Source organism: Arachis ipaensis, chromosome B01, assembly GCF_000816755.2.
Source record: "Arachis ipaensis cultivar K30076 chromosome B01, Araip1.1, whole genome shotgun sequence".
Lineage (NCBI taxonomy): Eukaryota > Viridiplantae > Streptophyta > Magnoliopsida > Fabales > Fabaceae > Arachis > Arachis ipaensis.
In genome coordinates, this window is record NC_029785.2 from 107869258 (window position 1) to 107878764 (window position 9507).

Sequence of the window (9507 nt, forward strand, 5' to 3'; positions counted from 1 at the left end):
AAGATTAATTTTCAAAATGTCTAATTATCAAATTAAAATATTAAAACATTAATTTAAATAATAACATATAATTTAAAATTCTATTTTTTTAAGTTAGATAGATTAGATAGATTGAATAATATTTTTCTCAACAATACAATTGAAATATCTTTTTTCTACATATATCACTAAAGGATCATTTAAAAATTCACATTCTATACAATTTGGTCTTGATGATATTCATAGTTTGAATTTTTTTTCAATTAATGCAGTTATCACAGGAAAAACTAAAACTAACTTCAAAAAACGAAACATCAAAGGATAAATAATATTCTTTCAAGTCAATTTTTAAGAAAGAATACAAATTTAATTTAAATTTGAGAATTAATTATTTTAACACATCTAATATAAAATTCTCAAATTAAATATTAAGTTTCAAAAGTTGAGTAAAATATTATTATAGGGTCAAAATCAATAATTTAATGAAAACAAATAAATATTATTATCATGTACTACTCAAAAAAAATTCTAAATTGTAGTGGGGGCGCTTGCCCCCACACTCTTACACCTAGAACCATCCCTGCTCCCTACTAGCAATCGCTCTGAAGTTACCATCAGAAGGGCAGTGATTATTCACTGCATCATGATGGGGAATGAGGTGGAAGTCCACCAACTGATTCCCTTTGAGCTGTACAAGGTGGCAAACAGGATGTCAACTTAAGCCAGATTGGCCTATCCAAACCTTATCTTTCGCTTGTGCAAAGAGGCTGAAGTCATGATTAACAGAGACTTCTTTACCCCAGCAGAAAGTCCAATCACCAAGCAAGTGATGGAAAGTGCCCAAGTACCAGCTGATCATCCCAAAAAGAAGACACCTGAGCCTCTTCAGACTCAAGAGACCCCTCCAATTCAATATTGGACCCATCTAGAAGCGTCTGTTGCACAATTGCAAACCACCTTGGATCAATTAAGAGAGGAGCAAAAAGACCAAACTAGCATGCTTTGCAATCTGGTCAAGGAATAAGAGAAGCATCAGAGATTATCCTCTGAGGATTCTAACGCCTCCCATGATTAAGGTGGTTGAGTTCCATCTCCCTATTTCTGTGGCTATTCTAATTCCTGTTTCTTATGTTTAGATTTACATGATCACTAGTAGTATTTAAAATTTTGTTTAAGTTTCTGACTTTTAATTTCAGAAATGCATAAGCATTATTAGGATTTAAGTTTTTATTTTCCAATTAGCTATAAAATATTCCTCTTATCATCTCATTGAACTTGAATAAAACTTTGATTTTTTTTAGAATTAGTAAAGGTACATAGATTTCAAGTTTTATACTAAGAATAGTTCAATTATTTGATGTGGTGGCATTGCTTTTATTTTCAGAATGCATGAATGAACAGTGCATATTTGATATTGAAGTTAAGAATGTTGGCTCTTGAAAGAATGATGAAAAGGAGAAGTATTATTGGTAATCTAAAAAATTCAAAAATTAATTCTTGAAGCAAGAAAAAGCAGCAAAAAGAAAGAGAAAGAAACATGCAAAAAAAAAAAGCAGAGAAATAAAGAAAAAGAAAAAATCAATAGCTCTTTAAACCAAAAGGCAAGATCAAGGATCCAAGACTTTGAGCATCAATCGTTAGGAGGGCCCAAAAGAAGAAAAATCTTGGCCTAAACAGTTCAAAAGAGCTGCTTTCCTAACTATTTACTTGTGGTGTGAAGGTGTCAAGTAAAAAGCTTGAGACTGAGCAGTTAAAGTCATGATCCAAAGCAAAGAGTGTGCTTAAGAACTCTGGACACCACTGGCTGGGGATTCTAGCAAAGCTGAATCACAATCTGAAAGGGTTCACCCAGTTAAGTGTCTGTGGCGTTTATGTATCCGGTGGTAATACTGGAAAACAAAGTGCTTATGGTCACGGACAAGACTCTAAAGAAGCTGTGTTCAAGAATAAAAAAGAACTAAACTATGAGAATCAATAGTATCATCTGGATTCTGAGTTCCTAAAGATGCTAATCATTCTGAGTTTCAAAGGATAGTGAGATGCCAAAACTATTCAAAAGTAAAAAGCTAGTAGCCCCGCTCATCTAATTGAAATTGAGCTTCATTGAGAACTCTGAGATTTATTGTATCCTTCTCTTCTTTTTAATCCTACTTTGTTTTTGGTTGCTTGGTGACAAGCAACAGTTTAAGTTTGGTGTTCTGATGAGCGGATATTTTATACGCTTTTTGGCATCATTTTCATATAGTTTTTACTGTGTTTTATTTAAGTTTTATTATGTTTTCATAGGTTTTAGTGAAAAATTCACATTTTTAGATTATACTTTGATTTTGGGTGTTTTATGATGATTTCAGGTATTCTCTGGCTGAAATTGAGGAGTTTTGGCAAAGTCTGATTCAGAGACAGAGAAAGGACTGCAGATGCTGCCGAATTCTGACCTCCATGAACTCGAAGGATCTTTTCTGGAGCTACAGAAGTCCAAATGATACGTTCTCAATGGCTATGGAAAGCTAACATCCAGGGTTTTCTAGAAATATATAATAGTCCATACTTTGCTTTGAAAATGAAGGCCCAAAACTAGCATTCAACACTAGCTACCAGCCTCATTCCTGGTGTTCAATGCCCAAAGGGGAGTAGTTGGTGTCCAACGCCCAAAAGGGAGTCCCAAGCCAATGTTCAACACCCCTAAGGGTGTGTGTGGTTGGAGGAAATACAAGTATATTCCCAGAAATTTTGAGGTGGGAATATCTTATTCCCATGTTTAGTTCAAGATTTAAAAAATTATTCCTAAGTATGTTTTATTCCATGGAATTCAATTACCACCAATTTAATTTCCATCTTTCTCATGGTTATCTTTAATTCTAATAGGAATGAAATGTGTATAACAAAGTAAAAAGGCTAAAATACCCTTCAACTCTAACCCTCTTCCTTCAGATTTTTCACTCCTTATTTCACAAAAAACCAAACTCTAGTAGAGCACCTCCTCCATGAAAACCAAACCCTAGCCAATTTTTTTCCCAAATTCCTGGAGGCTCCATCGATGTCAGTGCCGCCTCGCCGCTGATCTGGATTTTCACGACCACCGAGCTCCTTATTCTAGAAGGAAGATTCACTATCAACCGCTCGCGTTCGTGTTCATCATCACATCTCACCTCCGTTCGTGTTTGAGTTCGTGTTCGTGCTTGCGTCTGGCCTTTCTCCTTCGTCTAAGCTCAGTTGCTCGTGCATCTCTCGCCTCCGTCTCTGCTCGAGTTGTGCTTCCTGTTCATGTCGTCTCCCTCGCCCTTCTCCTTCCTCGCATTTTTCTGTTCCTGTTGATCTTTTTCAAGCACAGGTTTGTTCTAGATTTGAAATATTGGAATTGGAATGTACTTGGAATTGGAATTGGAATGTGTTTTATTGTTTCAATGAAATTGGAATTGAAACAATTTTCTAGATCCATTTCAATTCGTCTAAACAATTGTTCTAGGTTTGTTCTAGATTTTTTTAACCTTATGTATGTACTTGGAATTGGAATGTGATTTCAGTTTTTAATTTGTTTGGAATTGGAATGTGATTTGAGTTTCAGTTCTGACCCATTGATTATAGTATCTTTAATTCTTTTATTACACATTTCATATAAAATACCAGTGATGAATTGTTGATAGATAAAATACCAATGATAAATTGGATTGAAACTTGATATATGCTTTATCTCCATTTTTAATTAGAATTTCTTTCAATAAATTTTATGCAGGAAATTTATCCTAGCATTGGAGATTACTTGCTAGAATTTTATTATTATTTGTGGTTTTATTATTATTATAAAGCTCTGTGCCTGTTGTTTGGCTGCATTATCTAAGGAATATTTTGTATGACTGCATTATCTAAGGTCTGTGCAAGTCTTTTTGTCTTTCTTGAATTTCTTTTCTATATACTTAACCATATATTGAATCTTGAATTCTTAAAAAATAATTAACCACAATCCACAAAATCATTATAGCTAACAAGGTGAACCATGATGACATAATAGTAAAAATCATAGAGCAATGTCAAGTTGGACCTCTACCAGCTCTGCTTTTTCACTTTAGTGATTTTGGTTACAGGGAGGTAGTATTTGATGATGCAGTAGTGCTTACTAGTTTCTAAAATTTTCCATGGATTGTTAATTATTTTTTGGACTTCGAAAAAGAAAAGTACAAAAAACAAAACCTGTTTTATTTCCTTGTTAACCTTTTATGCAATGGGTGTGTTTCTTTTGGGGCTTATGCAATGGCCTTTTATATCACTATGTTCTGAGATGTTTGTGATGACTTGTTCTGTTTAATGATATCACTATGTTCTATGCTTTATTTAAATAGGATTTGTGATGACTTGTTCTGTTTAATGACTTCTTCATCTCATTCCATTTTTTTATGGGCTTTAAATGTTTTTTATTTTTTAAATGATAGAAAAAAGTTTACATAGAATAAATAAATAGCCATTTATAATAATCCGGTTATTACTGCCATCATAGTAAATTATATAATCATCCATTTGACTGGTTTGAACTCTGTTTATTTTATTTCTCAAAAAACTTGCTGAACTCTGCGGTTTGAATTCTATTTTTTTTGCTGAACTCTGTGATTTGAATTCTGTTTATTTTATTTCCCAAATAAATTGTTGCTTCAACTTGGTGGGTTCTTTTCTCCATATATATGCATGCTCGATTGATTATTTTTCAGCATACCATTCATGATGGAGGAGATGTTCCGGTCTATGAGTGACATCAGACTATCAGATATGGAAGTGGATCCACCACCAATCTTCAATCAAAGGTCTGATTTCCAATTCTTGCTGCAACACATTGAAAGCGATTCTCAGTAACCTAGCAAAACTTTAGTGTTCATACACAGTTATACTTTCTGATTTCTATTGATTTGATTTGAGTTTGGTGTGAAGAGTGTAAATTGAGTGAAGAGGTGAGGGATTGTAATTATTTTTTTATCTATTCCTTTTCATTTATTTTCTGGAAGTTCCCTATTTTTTATTCTTCTAGGGCTTCTTTTCAAGAAGAAGGAATGCCACAACGAAATTTGATATTGTTGTAAAGTATAACTTTTGAAAGGAATGAAATGAAGTAAAGCTTGACTTTTATTATGTATATTTGATTTGATATTGTTTTTAATACATATGTGTTTAGAAAGGTAGAGATTTATTTTGTATAAGTTCAATTATGAGTTATGAGACAAATTATGGATTACGTGATTTTTTTTTTAAATTTAGATAAATATTTGTGCTAATTTTAGTTGTAATAAAATATTAGGGATATTTTATTAAATTTAATTGTGATAACGTTAATTTTCATTAAAAATATTTGTTATTAGGGGTATTGTCGTAAATTAAAAAATTAGAATCGATAATAATTTTAATTACACATATTTGTTATTAAGGATATTTTAGTAAATTTAATTGTGATAATGTTAATTTAATTAAAGATATTTTGTTATTGGAAATATTTTAATTGGGATAATGTTTTAGTAAATTTATTATTAGAGGTATATTTTGTAAATTTAAAAGAAAAATAATAATATTTGTAACCTTATTTATCTCATATTCCAATATGTTAGGGTTGTTAGGAGATTATTTCCCGAAGCGCCAGTCATGACTATTTTGGGCCGTGACAGAAATGCTATATGCATGTATGCAATATTGCAATGCAAACCTCGGAACATCTTAATAGGGTAGCAAGGACAACTATCCATTCTTTGAACTTCATGTTAATTATATAACACCCTAAGAGAGAAAATTGCAGTGTATAAAGAAAAGGTAATAAACACAAAAACAGGAACAGATCTCACTTTGTTGCTTCCAGCACAATGAATGTGTATAGATGGAACTGTTTGAGCTGTTAAACAAAATGTGAATTTAACATACATATGCACCTGCCATCACCACCTAAACGAGTTTCTGTTGTGTGCAATGTGCATAATCAAATACAGAGGAAAAGTCCTCATAGCACTCATTAATATTCTAACTAAAAATTATAAGGATATTTTGGACAAAGTATTTACAATTCCCAAATATATTAAATATGAACCAAACAAAAACTAAAACATTCCTAGGCATATTATTAATATTCCATAGATTTTATTTTTACAAACCAAACATAGGAATACTATATACTTGGTAATACTATTCCAAGGAATTATATTCCTAGTAATAATATTCTTAGGCATAAAAATTAATCCTTCAACCACACACACCCTAAGGAGTCCTATCATGTGGAGACACCATTGGCTCAGCCCAAACACTCACCAAGTGGGCCCAGAAAATGGATTTTCGCACCTCTAAGTCTAGTATGTCATATTTCTGTAATTCTTAGTTATTAAATTAGTACATATAGAACAAATATCACCCTTGCTAGAGATCTTTGCTCATTCGAACCTTTCATCACTATTTTCTGTACAGTATGAGTCACTAACCTCCTAAGGTTAAGGTTAGAAGCTCTGCTGAGTTTCATGGATTAATAATATTACTGTTCTATTTCAATATGTCTGATTCTATTCTCTTATGCATCCTCGTTCTTCATCTTATGAATTGAGGATGACCTGTGACAATCACCTTTGTTCTACATGGGTTCCGTGCGAGTCCTGACCCGGATAGTGTTGAACCAAAGCTAGAGATTGCATTGCGGATTCCAATAGAGTACCTGGGCAACTTTGGATACGTGATATGAAATCCCGTTGACCGTGGGTAAGTGAGGTCTTTGTGGTGCTAAGGCTAGAGTCTGAGAAGTAGTGTTCCCTGATCTGGAAGATCTGCCTTGTCTATGGCACCTTGAGTAGGATCATGAAGGGGAGTGGATTGCTTAGAGCTTCATCTTCTCCTACAGTGAGAAACCTAAAGGTGGCTTGATGAGAAGACATGAGTCACTTGCAACATGGTGGATTGCTGCCGTGGAGGAGGTTAACTTGATGAGAGAACATGAGTTAATCACTTACGGCTGCCATTGAAGGAATCTGAAAGTTATTGAAGTAGACAGTAACAAAAGTTAATCCGAAAAGACAAAGCATCTCCGAAACCTCAACCGTTCTCATACCATTGATTTTGCACCTATCTAATAACATTTTATTTATTTATTTGTTTTATGCATTTTCTCGTGACAACTATATTTTCTATCCGCCTAACTAAGATTTGCAAGGTAACCATTGCTTGCTCAAATCAACAATCCTCATGGGATCGACCCTCACTCACCTGAGGTATTACTTGAACGACCTGGTATACTTGCTGGTCTATCTGTGCGAAACGTGCGGAGTTAGTTTCGTGCACCAATAGAAGAGAAAAATAAAGTATCTCACGATTCTTCTATTCAGAAACTCTTCACTATAACACATTTTGCAAGAATGCAAGTAATTCTGTTTTGGCTCCTACCGCATCAAGAGACAAAACCAAAGTCTCTCCTATTTTCTACTCACAGTATCTCAACAGAACCCAAGGTTAAAAGTAAAATTTAAAAGGAGGCTAAGATTCAACCCTGCTTCTCTTAGTCACTGATAACTATCGCCAACTTTAGGATGGCTACATTAAGTGCGGGTGACAATCCAGCCTAACAAAATCATTTTAAAAATTTTAAACATTCAAAATTATTTTTGAAATTCTAAAATTCATTAAAAAAATTCTAAAATTATTTTTAAAAATATTCTAGAATTCCTAATAAAAATAAACATCTGAACCTAATAAAAAAAACGGATAAAAAACTTAACAAAAAAGGATATTCAAAATCATTTTAAAAATTTTAAAACCTATCAAAACGAAATATCTAAAAAATATTAGAAAGAGAACTTTCAAAAATTAAAAAAATATATCTAAAATAAAAAAACATCTAAAAACCTAAAACAAAGAAACATCTAAAACATAAAAAAAAACATTTTAAGTGATTTTTTATTTTTAGTTTTTATTTTTGAAATAATTTTTTATCTTAGTTGGCTCTAATTAGCTGGACCATTAGTTGGTCTCCTAGACTTTTTCTAAATGAATACAACGTCCATGCGCATAGCAGAATCCTAGTTAGCTCAAATATTTTCACATAATTACTTTTAATAATAGAACAGATCAAATAATTATATTTGTATTAAATTAAATCAGAATAAATCAAGTTTGCAATTAATAAATCTAATATTTAATATTGTCATTATTCATATTAAGAAATTGGATCTTGGTACAATGTAGTATAGATTACATTAATTTTTATTTTTGGAACTATTTTTATTCTAGTTGACCCTAGTTGACTGGACCACTAATTAATCTTAGCTTCTAGATTTTCTCTAAATAAATAGTTAAATACAATCTTCCCATAGCAAAATCTTAATCAGTAGAAGGCAGCACCTAAAAAAACTATAACAACACAAATAGAAACTTTAATACATCGTTGAATAACGTAGAAACTTAATACTCCTCCCGTGTAACCTACCACACCTGCATGAAAGATTCGGACTAGCTGTATTTCTTTGCTCCTTTTCTCGGTTCCAGTTTGAAGCACAAACAGAAAATAGCTATATCAAGTTTCATTTTTTTCAAACATAACATTGTTTAAAATCATCTCATTTCTACCCTTTCACACAATCTAAATCACAGTAAGAACTCCTTTTCTTACTCATACCCATATCCACCCAAGCCTCAAAGGATTCGTTAGATGAACCTAGCCCAAAAAAGGTAGTGCACGTTTTTAGTTCACCCATACACAGCAAATAATTTGCATTCAAGCTAAATAAAAAATTATTTTTACAATCGTTTTTAATAGTAGAATCGATCAAATAATTTTATATGTGTTAAATTAAATCAGATCAAATTAAGTCGAATAACTGTAAAATCTAAAAAACTGTTTTTAATTGATAAATCTAAATTGTAAGAACCACGATTAATTAACCGCTTAATTAGTTAAATTAATTGTCCAAAATAACCTTAACACAGCCCATAACATCACAAAATACTAATTGCATGCTGAAATGAGTTGAAAGAAGAAAGAGGCAAAGTTATTATTCACCACCAACTTCTGGTAGCCATGATGGTAGCCAGAAAACTCACACATTAAATTTAATCAAAACCATAAATATATTACAACCACTTCTAATGAAGAAGCAAAATGTCAAAAAAATATATATAAAATAAGCATAGAAGGTTAAAAAAGATATTGATATAAAAAAATTAGAAAGAGCTAATGATTGATGAACTAAACAATCATAAAACATTGAGTTCCAATATCTTCATTTTTTCAGTTTTCACCTATTTTACAAGTAACTCTCACGAACTAAAACATAATAGCCTAAAAAAATTAGTAAAAGAGTGATAACACAAACTATAATCTCCAATTTGCCAACTTTGGAGTAGCTACATTGAGTGCAGGTAGTAGTCTAATGCTAGTAAAATTATTTTAAAAATTTTACATTCAAAATTATTTTTGAAATTCTAAAATTCATTTAAAAAATTCTAAAATTATTTTTGTAATCATCTTAAAAATTTTAAAATTTATTTTTAAAATTCTAAAATTATTGTAAAAATTATTTTAAAATT

At 31.7% G+C, this 9507-nt stretch overlaps 1 long non-coding RNA gene across 1 annotated transcript; it reads left to right on the plus strand.

The window, feature by feature from the left end:
- LOC110271649 lies at positions 4467 to 5089 on the plus strand. Its single transcript, XR_002362225.1, has 2 exons — positions 4467 to 4772; positions 4994 to 5089. It is a non-coding gene; the product is annotated as an uncharacterized LOC110271649 (long non-coding RNA).